Here is a 13,239-nt window from a genome sequence, read left to right on the forward strand (position 1 = left end):
CTCCCGTGGGCCGGGGTCTCCTGGTGATCTTTATTGATTCTTCATCTTCAGGAGGGAGGCCGCGTGGTCTGTACCCCTCCTCCTCCTCCTGCTCCTCCTCCTTCCCTCCCCCCACCCCTATACTGCTCACCTGGGTGTTTACTGATGTTGACACGGTGCTGGGGGTGAGGGCTGGGGTCTTGGTGATGCAGTGCTGGGGGGTGAGGGCTGGGGTCTTGGTGATGCAGTGCTGGGGGTGAGGGCTGGGGTCTTGGTGGTGCAGTGCTGGGGGTGAGGGCTGGGGTCTTGGTGATGCAGTGCTGGGGGTGAGGGCTGGGGTCTTGGTGATGCAGTGCTGGGGGTGAGGGCTGGGGTATTGGTGATGCAGTGCTGGAGGTGAGGGCTGGGGTCTTGGTGATGCAGTGCTGGGGGTGAGGGCTGGGGTCTTGGTGATGCAGTGCTGGGGGTGAGGGCTGGGGTCTTGGTGATGTAGTGCTGGGGGGTGAGGGCTGGGGTCTTGGTGATGCAGTGCTGGGGGTGAGGGCTGGGGTCCTGGTGTGGTGCTGAGGCGCTATAATTTAATCCCAGGATCCCCTTTCTCAGTGGTCCAGGGGCTCCTGCAGCTCCAAAGCTGCGCAACACTCAGTAGCAGGGGGAGGATGGACTCCTGTGAAGCGAGAATTTCTCTGACGAGACTGTAATCTGTCTCAACTGACGAAGTTACATCTTAGGCAAAGGTGACTCTTCACCCGTGATGTTACCCTAAGCAGGCAATATTACAAACACTAACACACAGTTAGCAACATATACACAAGCACTAACATTACATACATATATATATATATATATATATATATATATATATATATATATATATATATATATATATATATATATATATATATATATACCGAGGGAGGCAGTGGTAAAGAAATGATCATATACACATATTCCAACACCTGAAGAGTTATGCAACTCAGGAGTTCCTCCTGGCTGGCGTGCAGGACAACCTCCTTAAGAACGAGAGACGCTGCTGACGGTGGTGGTGGTAGGCGTCGCGAGGCGTCCAGCCGCAGCCCGTCGCAAAGCCCTCGATGGCAGCAGTTGCAACATTGCAGGTTTCGACGACAACGAACCTTTATAAACCGAGTTCGAAAATCGCGAAACCTGAAGTGTCCAACAGGGAGCGAGGCAGCAGGAGGAGGAGGAGGAGGAGGAGGTCTTGTGTGTACGCGTGTGTCTGTGTGGACGACGATGTTCTCGGTGATCTCAAAGACTCCTTGTTAAGCCGCCTTCCTTGAGATACTCTTGGATACCCACGTCTTGCAAGAGGTCCTCAGAATCGTCCTCTTTCATGGCTTTCTAAAAAGGAGTTCGTGTGTATTATTGCGAGGAGGAGCTGCTTCGCCAACATGCAATGGTTTCTTTTCACGAGTTATTCTATGACGCTTTAGACTTATTATAATTATTCTGATCCTCGAGCTAAGGGGATTTGTTTCACACAGTCTCGCTTATGCAGCAAGACGGAGATTTTTAAGTCTATTTTCTTTCCTCTGCCGTTTTTCTTCTTGATCTTCGTTTTTTTTTTTCTCTCTCTCCCTCTCTATGGTTCGTCTGTCTGTTAACTTACCTCTGCCTTTATCTCTAGTGACAAACACCAAAGCAAACTCAAATGGTCATGCAAATACACACACAAATACATGCAAACATAAACATAAACACACACACACACACACACACACACACACACACACACACACACACACACACTCAAGCAGACAAACAGACACGTGGATGGAAACTAAAAACCAATGCCATATAAACTTACATGAACAACACAGGATTCATCCAGTGTGGCTTGGGACTGTGTCCTGGGGAGGGGATGGGGCTGGTGATGAGAGAGAGAGAGAGAGAGAGAGAGAGAGAGAGAGAGAGAGAGAGAGAGAGAGAGAGAGAGAGAGAGAGAGAGAGAGAGAGAGAGAGAGAGAGAGCACTTACCTAACTACGGCGAGATTTTTGCCCTAGTGACAAAGCTGGCGCTCAGAGATCATCGCACGTTTTGCTCGTTGACTAAGACTATTTCTCTTCGCCGTGGCATAGTTGTCTCCACTGGGTTCATCTGGGACTGACTTCAACCTCATGTCGAGTTTTCTGTTAAATGTTTCCTTACTTACTTTTCATTTCTCACGGGAATATACTAAATATCTGGTCGAGCTTTATTCAATACGGATTCCTTGACATCTTCAACATCTTGCCAAGCGTAGTATCGAAAAATGTACTACTCTATTCATCTTTCTAGGCTATAAAGATCCAGATCACTCAGTCTTTCATGGCAGTTCATGTCTTACTGGGCCCCAATCCCCTCCTGTTTGCTCAGTCCACCAAACATCTTGGAGTCGCACTGGACGATCAATCAAAGAATCAACAAATGAGTCCCACCTTCAAATGTTGAGGAATTGTCTTCCCATTCCTCGTCGACACGAGACCAACTTGGTCTCCCTTGTACCTATGCTCAAGTACATTTGCACAACCTTCATTCTCACCGAACTCAATTATGTCATCCCCTTATCGACCTCAGACCTCACAACAGGGGTGCAGGAAAGGGTATACAATACCATCTTCGGTTCCTCCTACACCATCTACCAAAAGGCGCTCATCAGACAACTCCTACTCCTCCCGACTCTCCCTAGCCATTAACTGGACCTCGTCTAAGAGTCTGGGAAAAAGCTACGGCACCATACCCGCCACCGTCACCTATTGCTGCCTAAGATCCCTCGCCCCCGTGTTGCAGTTCGCCACCGCAATCAAGCCGACATAATTCCGACTCTTTCAGACCGGTGAAGGACCAGCCTCATCCTGACTACAGTTAACATGATTAAAATAGACAGCCATGACAATGAAGGCTGTCTAATTCCCTAATTTCACAACTTAACTGTTTGTGTGGGGTGTTTTTTTCTATTTCCAGATTTTGGCTGCTGTTGATTCAGTAATTTGTTGGTGTCTGTTATTAGTAATATCATTGTTGATATTATTATCATTATCAGTGCTATAATTATTATTATCATTATCATATTATTATTATCATTATTATTATTATTATTATCATTATTGTTATTATCATCATTATGATCTTTATTACTATTATCATCATTATTGTTTTCATAATTTAGATTACTACTACTATTATCATCATAATCATTATCAGTGTGTTACCATTATCATTATCACAATTCATTATTGGTGCTAATATTGATATCGTAACCATTATCATCATTCTGTAACATAATTATCCCTTAAAACATAACAGCACGGTGTTTAAGGCCAATAGTACGACCCGTAATCACCACGACACGACCTTTAGCATGACGTCCTGACCAATGACCTGACTTCTTAAAGGATCACATACCGTCTTGTTCAGGGAGGTCACACGTACCCCTCCTTCAGGAGGGTCCATCCGGCCAGATGCGACGCTCCTCCCTCCGTCGGTAACGAACACACAGACTCAAGACGTCTTGCTGCAGGGCCAACCTCCGCCATACCTCACGACTCCCCTTGCTCCACGCCACAGCACCACCTCCAGGCTGACGGTGCCTCGCGTGTCCCAAGTCTAACCAGGGGCGTCGGATGAGGGAAGTTTACAACCCTCTGCAGAAACATAAGCCATTATCTTCCGCAATCAAGATCACGACGAGGAGGCTCGATCATTCTGCAAACACGCGTATATCTCTTCGCAGTCCGCCACCCACCCACGTACCTTAGGGGTTGAGAGAGGGTGAATAACGTCATGACAAAGTACAATCCCCGACGGAGAGAGAGAGAGAGAGAGAGAGAGAGAGAGAGAGAGAGAGAGAGAGAGAGAGAGAGAGAGAGAGAGAAAGAGAGAGAGAGAGAGATTCAATACCTTCTCGTCCCGATCTGAAGTCAATAAGACACACACACACACACACACACACACACACACACACACGACCGTCTTAGGACATTTATGAGGCGTCGGGGTGTGCAGGTTTATTGGATGTTTTCCCTGCCTGCGTGGCAAGGGTTTACAACATTCCACCTCCTCCTCGCACCAGCTCCTCCGCCGCCACCGCCTCCTCCTCGCCTTCGTCTCCGGGAGAACAGAATCTGAAAGCTTTATAAAGCACAGGCAATTTTACCGGCGTCGGAGGTAACTTCGAGGAATTGTGTACCTCCGTCGTCTTTTCCCCGGTCCTTATAAGACAATCAGGAAGGGCAAGTTTGCCGGGCTGGAGCAGGAGGGAAATGTTTTGTTGATGGTTGGGCAGGGCGGGGCAGGGCTGGGTTGGGTTGAGTTGCGTTGGGTTGAGTTGGACAGGGCTGGGCTGGGCTGGGCCGGGCTGGGCTGGGTTGGGTTGAGTTGGGTTGGGTTGGGTTGGGTTGGGTTGGGTTGGGTTGGATTGGATTGGATTGGATTGGATTGGATTGGATTGGACTGGATTGGATTGGGCTTGGCCAAAGGCAGGGCAGGGCTCTGCAGGAGGACTGGCTGGTACTTTCCTGTACATGTGGTTTACGGCAGAAAAAAACATCATTCTGATGTTGGCATACAGGCCTATGAATGAAAAACAACACACACACACACACACACACACACACACACACACACACACACATACTGTATAATGCAGAGGCAACTGAAGTGTGAAATATACAGCTGAAGGAGTACGTGGATACCTTTAGCACCAAATACAGAAGGGAGTTGAGAAAGAGGGAGGATTGGTCCAATAAGATATGTCAAAAGGCGAACGAACTTCGTGATGTCCTGTGATGAAGTCTGAGGCGCATATCGTTTATAAGATATGAGACAGAGCAAGAAGCGAGTATGGCAGGACAAGATGGGAGGAACAGGGGAAACTCTGAGAAGAATATTGTTGTCAAGGTTGGGAGACAATCACAAAATTTCCATAAATTCATCAGTGGTAGATTGTCAGATAAAACCCAGCTATTCAGGATAAGGGATTTAGAGATAAGAATGAAAGATATGGGAGGAATTGCATGGCGAGTTCGTTTGTATTTTCATAGTGGAAGACACCACAGTTCCATCACCAGTGGTATGGAACGGGAAGGAGGTGCTGGAAAGCACTGGAATATCTAAGAGACGACATTCAACCAAATACCGAGGCGTCTTGAACCCTATGACACACTTGCTTGGTCTTAAACTAAATGTCTCCATGTGTGCTGGAGCATGTAGGCAGATATACATAGAAATACACCGTCAAATGTTGCTCAAGATGTCGCTGTGGGAGAGAGAGAGAGAGAGAGAGAGAGAGAGAGAGAGAGAGAGAGAGAGAGAGAGAGAGAGAGAGAGAGAGAGAGAGAGAGAGAGAGAGAGAGTAGACTAACAAGTGAGGGGACTAGACTGCCAAGTGAGCGGAAGAAATGTGCGCTGGAAGAGAGACCTCAGACCAGTGTTACACATGATGAACCCAGACCCCAAGGTACTGCTGGAAAAGATAATCCGAAAGGTATTAGTTGGCTTCTTCCAGGGAGACAGTACCTAATAAGCGACAGACAACACAGCTTCAGAGAAATGAAACCATGTGTGACTAACCTCTTGGATTTCTACGAAAGAGTGAGCTCCAGGGAAAACAGATGAGGCTGGGCGGATTGTGTATAGGTAGATCGTCAGGAAGTATATGGCAACAAAAGGATCCTTAGGGAAGGAATAAAGGTGAAGATACATTAGTGGAGGAAAGATCATCTTAGTGGCAGGAAGCAAAAGACACATTATCAGGAGAACCTTCTCAAAATGGGTCAAGGTCACCAGTCCAGGGCCGCGGGTGTGTGTGTGTGTGTCTACTCTAGGACCATTGCTCTTCTTGATCCATGCGCAAGATTTCCAAGAAGGACTGGACTCGGGTGATGCCAAGATCATGCGGGGAAATAAAATAAAAAAAAGAGCGAGGAGGATTGCATCACCTTACGAGGCGACTTGTAGACAAACTCAGAAGTGGGTCTGATACTTGGCTGATGAGAAGGTTCAACCGGAGGAAATATAGAGTAATAATAAAGTTTGGGACACAGCGAAAGAAGGTTACGATATGACCATCATCATCATCATCTTCTGGTAGGAAATAGGCTGCAGGAATCTGTGTGTCAGAAAGACTTGAGAGTCGACATCATCCCTTTTATTTCTGAGTTCCACCTTGTGAAAAATAGTAAAAGGAACAAGCCTGTGTGCTGGCATACACGAGTAGAGCATTGCCGTACGTGGGTAAAGAAATCTTTAGCAAGTTAGTCACATCCTACGTTAGGCCAAACCAAGAACAGACTTCTCACATTTGGTCACCACACTTGAAGGTGCTCCAAGAGCTAACAGAGAAGAGGCAGAGGAAAGCAACAAATTTACACACTATGGAAAGAGAAGAGTAAGGGGTAAGGGGTTAAGGGGGTTGACATGGACGCAACCTTCAAAACACTAAACCAGTTTGATGAAGTTATTAGTGAGGTTTGTATTCTTTTCAAAGCTATACGGGTATAGAATACCCAAACGTCATAGCGTGAAACTTGCAAGATAAGATGTTGATAAATGTTCATATAAGAACAGCGGATGAAGGGAATAAATGGAATAATGAAACTGAAAATGGACAGCACAGAAACGTTTGATAAAATGTCGTATGATAGTAGAGAAAGTTGAAGCGTTGGGGCCCCGCGAGTGGAAATGTGCCTCCTCGTACAGTACAGATAAGTAATTACAAATAAATAAATTACTCACACATACACACGCACAAATACATACAAATGAAACCCAGAGGAAGAAGAAAAAGAAGAAGAAGAAGAGGAAGAAGAAGAAGAAGAAGAAGAAGAAGAAGAAGAAGAAGAAGAAGAAAAAGAGCGCGTGCACGCGCGCGCGCGCGCGCTCGAGAGAGAGAGAGAGAGAGAGAGAGAGAGAGAGAGAGAGAGAGAGAGAGAGAGAGAGAGAGAGAGAGACAGAGAGAGAGAGAGAGAGAGAGAGAGAGAGAGAGAGAGAGAGAGAGAGAGAGAGAGAGAGAGAGAGGTATACAAACAAAAGACATAGATACACAGAGACCCATACATGTGCGAAGAAGCACCATTAACACACTGACAGACACGTACAGTCATACAATCCCACATGAAACACCTGTTCACAGACACAAACACACACACAGACACATAGAGACACAGACACAGACACAGAGGCGATAACACCAATCATAGAGAAAATTGGATTATGTAGATAAGAAAATTGAATTTTACCTCTTGAGTTTCCACACAGGGCGACGGTTGGGGGGGGGAGACACCCTCTCCCATCCACCTCATCTAGCCATCAGTCCGCTCGTGTATCGAGGACGAACACCCCCCCCCCTCCCCTCCCCCTATCCTCATCTAACCATCTATCCGCTCGTGTATCGAGTCAAGGACAGTCTGTTGTTCTCTCTCTCTCTCTCTCTCTCTCTCTCTCTCTCTCTCTCTCTCTCTCTCTCTCTCTCTCTCTCTCTCTCTCTCTCTCTCTCTCTCTCTCCCCACATACACACACCGTGGTAGGTGACTGTCTGTATTATGGAGACACAGTTAAAACAGACGAGGGATTTTTATTTCATCTTCTACGGGCAGAAACATGATGCAGTTGTGGTCATCTGGGAATGAAAGGGGAAGAACAAATATACTCTGCGTGAGGGGGGAAAAAAAGTGGAAGGAGAAATAACCTTGAGACCCTGAGGCGATCATGGGCCTGAGTCTTTAAAAGGCGTAATGGTTTCATAGTGAGAAGGGAAGACGTAAGAAGGAAGAAAACTCCACAGCTTCTCTGTTTGAGGAAAGACGTTATCACAAAGGTCAGTCTTCGAGTAGGTGGTCTCCACACAGGAACTATAGGAAGCAGCAGCAACCAGAGGCATACTGAGGGTCCAAGCCTTCAGGGAAAGGACACGTGCGGAAAGCACATGGGAGAACTGACAGAAATAATGCCTGTAGAACAGAGAGAGGACAGTAACATCACAGTAAGGGGATGGTTCCAGAGTGCTGATGGTTGGAGAATAGATAACGAAGAAGGATTTGATACTATTCTAGCCAAGAAAGAGATGGAACAAGAGCAGAAACAATAAGGAACAAGGTTTTTTATACTATTCAAGCCAAGAAAGAGATGGAAGAAGAGCAGAAACAATAAGGAACGAGGTTTTTGATACTATTCTAGCCAAGAAAGATATGGAAGAAGAGCAGAAACAATAAGGAACAAGGTTTTTGATACTATTCTAGCCAAGAAAGATATGGAAGAAGAGGAGAAATGACAAGGAACAAGGTTTTTGATTCCTCTTTAGTCAGCAGAGGCGAAAGAAGAGCCACCTTAGATACGCCAGCTGTACTCCATGTTGTGGCAAATTGTAGATACAGAAGAGCTGCTCAAAAGTAAAGTACATTTGGCAACTGTACGATACGTTTAGCCTTTGGGAATCGATTTTGTGATGTTCATTATATGGGGTCTCTAGGGGAAAATAGCAAAAGTTATCATACGGATCAAATTTCAGTGTCTTGAAGCAAGTGAGAGCTGGGATGAGAAATACTTTAGAAACTGCTTTATTGCACTGTTGAATTCAACCAGGTTAGCAGCTGCTTCCCCATCCTGAGATGCTATACAGAGGAAATATGTTCAGTGCGACAAAAAGAACGAGGAGGGGAGGGAAACGGAGTTGAAGTGGATCATCGGCGTAAGAGGGATTAGGGTTAGAGGTGGGGGAGAGATCATCTATGGGAAAAAGAAAGAGGATAAAAGATAGGAAAAAACCTAGAGGGATGATATGAATGTGTGTGTGTGTGTGTGTGCGTGTGTGTGTGTGTGTGTGTGTGTGCGCGCGCGCGTGTGTCTATGGGGGGTTGGGGGATTTTCTTTTTCTTTGACGGGGAGCGAGTCAGCTCGATACGAAGACGTTAGGGTGTGGAGGGTGCGTGGATGACAAACGGTGCGAGGGTTATACGGACGGTCAGGTTGTGTTGGGTGTGGATGGTAAATCTGAGGAGTGCGTTGGTACTATAGTTGGTAAGGGTGTGTGTTGGATGTTGATGGGTAAATGGCAAGGGTGCGTTATGGGGAGGGTAAGAATGTGCTGGGGGAGGATGGTAAATGGTAAGGGTGCGTTGGTTATGAGGATGGTGTCTTGGGCGCAGATGATAAATGGTAAGGGTGCGTTGGTTATGTGGAGGGTAAGTGTCTTGGGCGAAGATGATAAATGGTAAGGGTGCCTTGGTTATGTGGAGGGGAAGTGTCTTCGGCGAAGATGATAAATGGTAAGGGTGCGCTGGTTATGTGGAGGGTAAGTGTCTTGGGCGAAGATGATAAATGGTAAGGGTGCGCTGGTTATGTGGAGGGTAAGTGTATGGCTGCGGTGAGTATGTGTGGTGTGTAGCTGTGGAGTATGTATGGTGTGTGGATGTGGTGAGTATATGTGGTTTGTGGCTGCGGTATGTGTGGTGTGTGGCTGCAGAGTATGTGTGGCGTCTGGCTGTGGTGAGTACATGTGGTTTGTGGCTGTGGTGAGTATATGTGTGGAGTGTAGATGTGGTGTACGTGTGGTGTGTGGCTGTGCTGAGTATGTGTGGTGTGTGGATGTGGTGTATGTGTGGTGTGTGGCTATGTGGCGAGTATGTGTGGTGTGTGGATGTGGCGAGTATGTGTGGTTTGTGGATGTGGCGAGTATGTGTGGTGTGTGGCTGTGGTGAGTATGTGTGGTGTGTGGCTATGTAGCGAGTATGTGTGGTGTGTGGATGGGATGTGAATGTCGCACACATGTCTCCCACCACTGGTATGTATCTGATTACCAATCAGTCTCCCTGACTTTCTCCCCACCACGTGATCTTTACTTGCCTCTATCTCCCAGCAAGTTCTTCTCACTCTCTCAAGTCTCCAACATGCCTCCCTCACTTTCTCTCATTTCCTAAAGTATGTTCCTCACTTTTCATCTCCATACGATCTCTCCATCACTTTCCTTCTACCACGTCTCCTACCCTTTCCTTCTACCACGTCTCCCCCTCTCACCCGTGGTCGCATATCTCCTACCTTCTCATCACGTCTCCCTCATCAGCCACAGCTCCTCATATTCACTGGTTTCGTCATCATTCACTGTCCTCTGGTCTGAAAAGAAAGAGAATAAAACACTAGTCATATTCCCTGGTCTATGAAATTATCTAATTTGTTTTATTTTCCGCATATTAGTTTTCTTGGGAAAAAGACAGCGATAATAGAGCAGTGTGTGTGTGTGTGTGTGTGTGTGTGTGTGTGTGTGTGTGTGTGTGTGTGTGTGTGTGTACATGGGATTGGAAAATTTACACTCTTGAAGCCCTATCTCTTACCCCTCCCATTTTCATCTGAGGGCCTTGCATTTTCCAATGTCGTCCATACTCACTCACTCTTTTTACTCATCTCCTCCCAAGTGCTCACAGATCTGCTGCCGGGGAGATGATTCTTCGCTTCCTGCCTGGCACTTTCGTGTTGCCTCACTATCCAGTGTGTTCTGTGGAGGAGTGGAGACCCTTCCTGATTTCAGAGGGGTTATGTCATCAGCACTGTGTCGACAGAGGGATCTTAAGATATGGTCATCATGTATTATCGTCTTCCTTATCTAGTATGGCCAGCAGATCGAGGATTCCCCTCTGCCACCCATTCATCATGCCGCTAAAATCTGGGCATTATCATCGTTATCATCGTGCCATCTACTCCAACTCTTCTGTCAGTTTCCTTCATATCTTCTCTAAGCGCTTGAGGGCAATTCTGACGATGATCAAACCACAACTTCTTTCCCGTACGTGAATTTCCATTTGGTTTACGTCCGACTCCACCGTTCCTTTTAACAGAATGATCCTTGCAGCCTGTCTCCACCAAAATGGCAGTGAGTCCGTCTCCACCAAAATGGCAGTGAGTCTGTCTCCACCAAAATGGCAGTGAGTCCGTCTCCACCATAATGGCAGTCAGAGTCTGGTTCGCTTTCACATATTTTTTTCCTCCTCTCTGCCTTCATTACTTTACATTTCTAAAAGTCACTCCTCATCAGCCATTAGTTTGACCAGTGTTGCATACTGTGGACGGCCGCGCGTGTCAGCCATGGCTCAGGCTGGGAGGATGCAGTAGCCTGGACCAGACAGGCAGGCACAGGTGAGGTACAGCTTGAACCCTCTGGTGCCAGATTGAGGGAGGAGGAAGAGGAGGAGAACGAGGAGGAGGAGGAGGAGGAGGAGGAGGAGGAGGAGGAGGTGCTGCATCAGGACTAAAAATCTTCCCGAGATGTGGGGAGGGACGTCGTCTTATTTCCACGAATCTATGAATCATGAATGAAGTGAGGCTCAAGAAGTTCGTCAGTGATTCGCAAGTTTTCTCGCTAATTAAGAGAGTACACTGAAGAATTCTACACGCACACGGGGCAAATTCGCCGGGGTTGGGAACCTATGGAAGAGTATTGTCACGAATCCACACACGAACCCACCGAGATGAAGCTATAGGAAATATTCGAACACCTTATTCAAACTCGAGTTCGTACTTGCAACCTGATGTAGCGTGTGGGGTTGAATGCTCTTGCTTTGAAACAGAAATGGCATTCAAGTTGGGAACTATAGACACACATCTATAACTAACAGGGAACCAAATAATGAGCTTATGTGTTGTAGAATGAGCTTCTGTGGTGTAGTGGTATATATATATATATATATATATATATATATATATATATATATATATATATATATATATATATATATATATATATATATATTTTTTTTTTTTTTTATATTTATTATACTTTGTCGCTGTCTCCCGCGTTTGCGAGGTAGCGATATATATATATATATATATATATATATATATATATATATATATATATATATATTCCCGTTTTCACTGCTTTACCGTAAACACACATAAACTCAATAAATAATGGCCTTGAGGTCCACAAGAAGGTCCAAATGAGAGTGGAGTTCCGAGCCGATTAATAAGCCCGAGATGAAGACCAATAAAGGCAGTAGTTCCCAGCGAGTTGGATCAACATGTGACGGGGTGATGCCAGGGAGATGCGTGATCGTTGGCTTTGATGTTAGAGATGCGACGGGAAGGTGGAGGACAAACATGTGGGTAGGTCCTCCCTCGCCTTGCCTGTGCCGTGCCCAGCCCTGCCCCGAGGACGGACAAAATGAGCAATCTCACCTAGTCTGATCAAACTCCAACATCATTAAGCAAAGTTAATGATGGTAACTACATTCTGGAGGCCCGTATTGGCCGGCGTCTAGAGAGGGGGGAGGGGGGGGGGGGGGTCGCCGCCTCCCGGTTGGAACTCGAGCTGAAGATCAATAAAAGGAGTCATCATCCAACTCAAGTTCCATCTAGATAAACAAGGTATACAAAGTTAGTCTTCAGAAATTAAAGTCCGTTGTGTGTGTGTGTGTGTGTGTGTGTGTGTGTGTGTGTGTGTGTGCGCGCGCGCGCGCGCGAGTGAGAGATTCCCCCTTCACGTAGCACCGTACTAAGAGCACGGTAAAATAAGTCGACCTCATCTCTCATTCGTCAGAAGCGAACACGGACATACGAAAACTGGTTAGGATACAGTAAAGCAAAGCTCCCTGGCTATGTCTTGTGTGCAGCCGTCGCGGTGCGAGGCTGAAGGACGAGGACCGAGTGAGATAGGGTGTGTAGTCTCACCTAGGATGGGGGTGAGAGGGGTTTAGGGGTAGAACAGGGTCTAAGGAGGTACCTGAAGGAGGAGTTGGCTTGGACACACGCCAGGTCGGACCCTACTCCATCTTCGGAGGTGGACTACCTTATAATAACTTAAAAACAGAAAGTAATTTTTATCAAAACTAGTGATTGGAAAATAACAGACATATGCAGTACGTGTACTAACTGAAAGTTGATGAGTAAAAAAAAAATTCCCATTAATAATTACACGCAGAGTATTAATTACGAACTAGGAAATTAATATCCCAAGCCTCATGAGAGCTTATCAGGGTCTGGGGTCATATCATTACTCCGCACGCAACGCGGACGACATGGAAAAGTCAGCCAACACCACACACGACCCCTGACTGTGGCTCGAGTCAGGCACCATCTCAAATGACACAGCGACGTCATCCTGACACCAGCTGCCTTAAGTTACCATATCTGAATGACCATTCTTTTTCCTTTTTCGAAAGCGCCAATGACAACAAAAGAAGATATAGAACTAAGGACATAATAGGAAATAACATGAGTTTCAGAGAAGGTAGAAAAACTGACCCTGAAAAATGGAGGTCGAAGGTTTTAGA

The sequence above is a fragment of the Panulirus ornatus genome, chromosome 19 (genome assembly GCF_036320965.1).
Source record: "Panulirus ornatus isolate Po-2019 chromosome 19, ASM3632096v1, whole genome shotgun sequence".
NCBI classification, from domain to species: domain Eukaryota; kingdom Metazoa; phylum Arthropoda; class Malacostraca; order Decapoda; family Palinuridae; genus Panulirus; species Panulirus ornatus.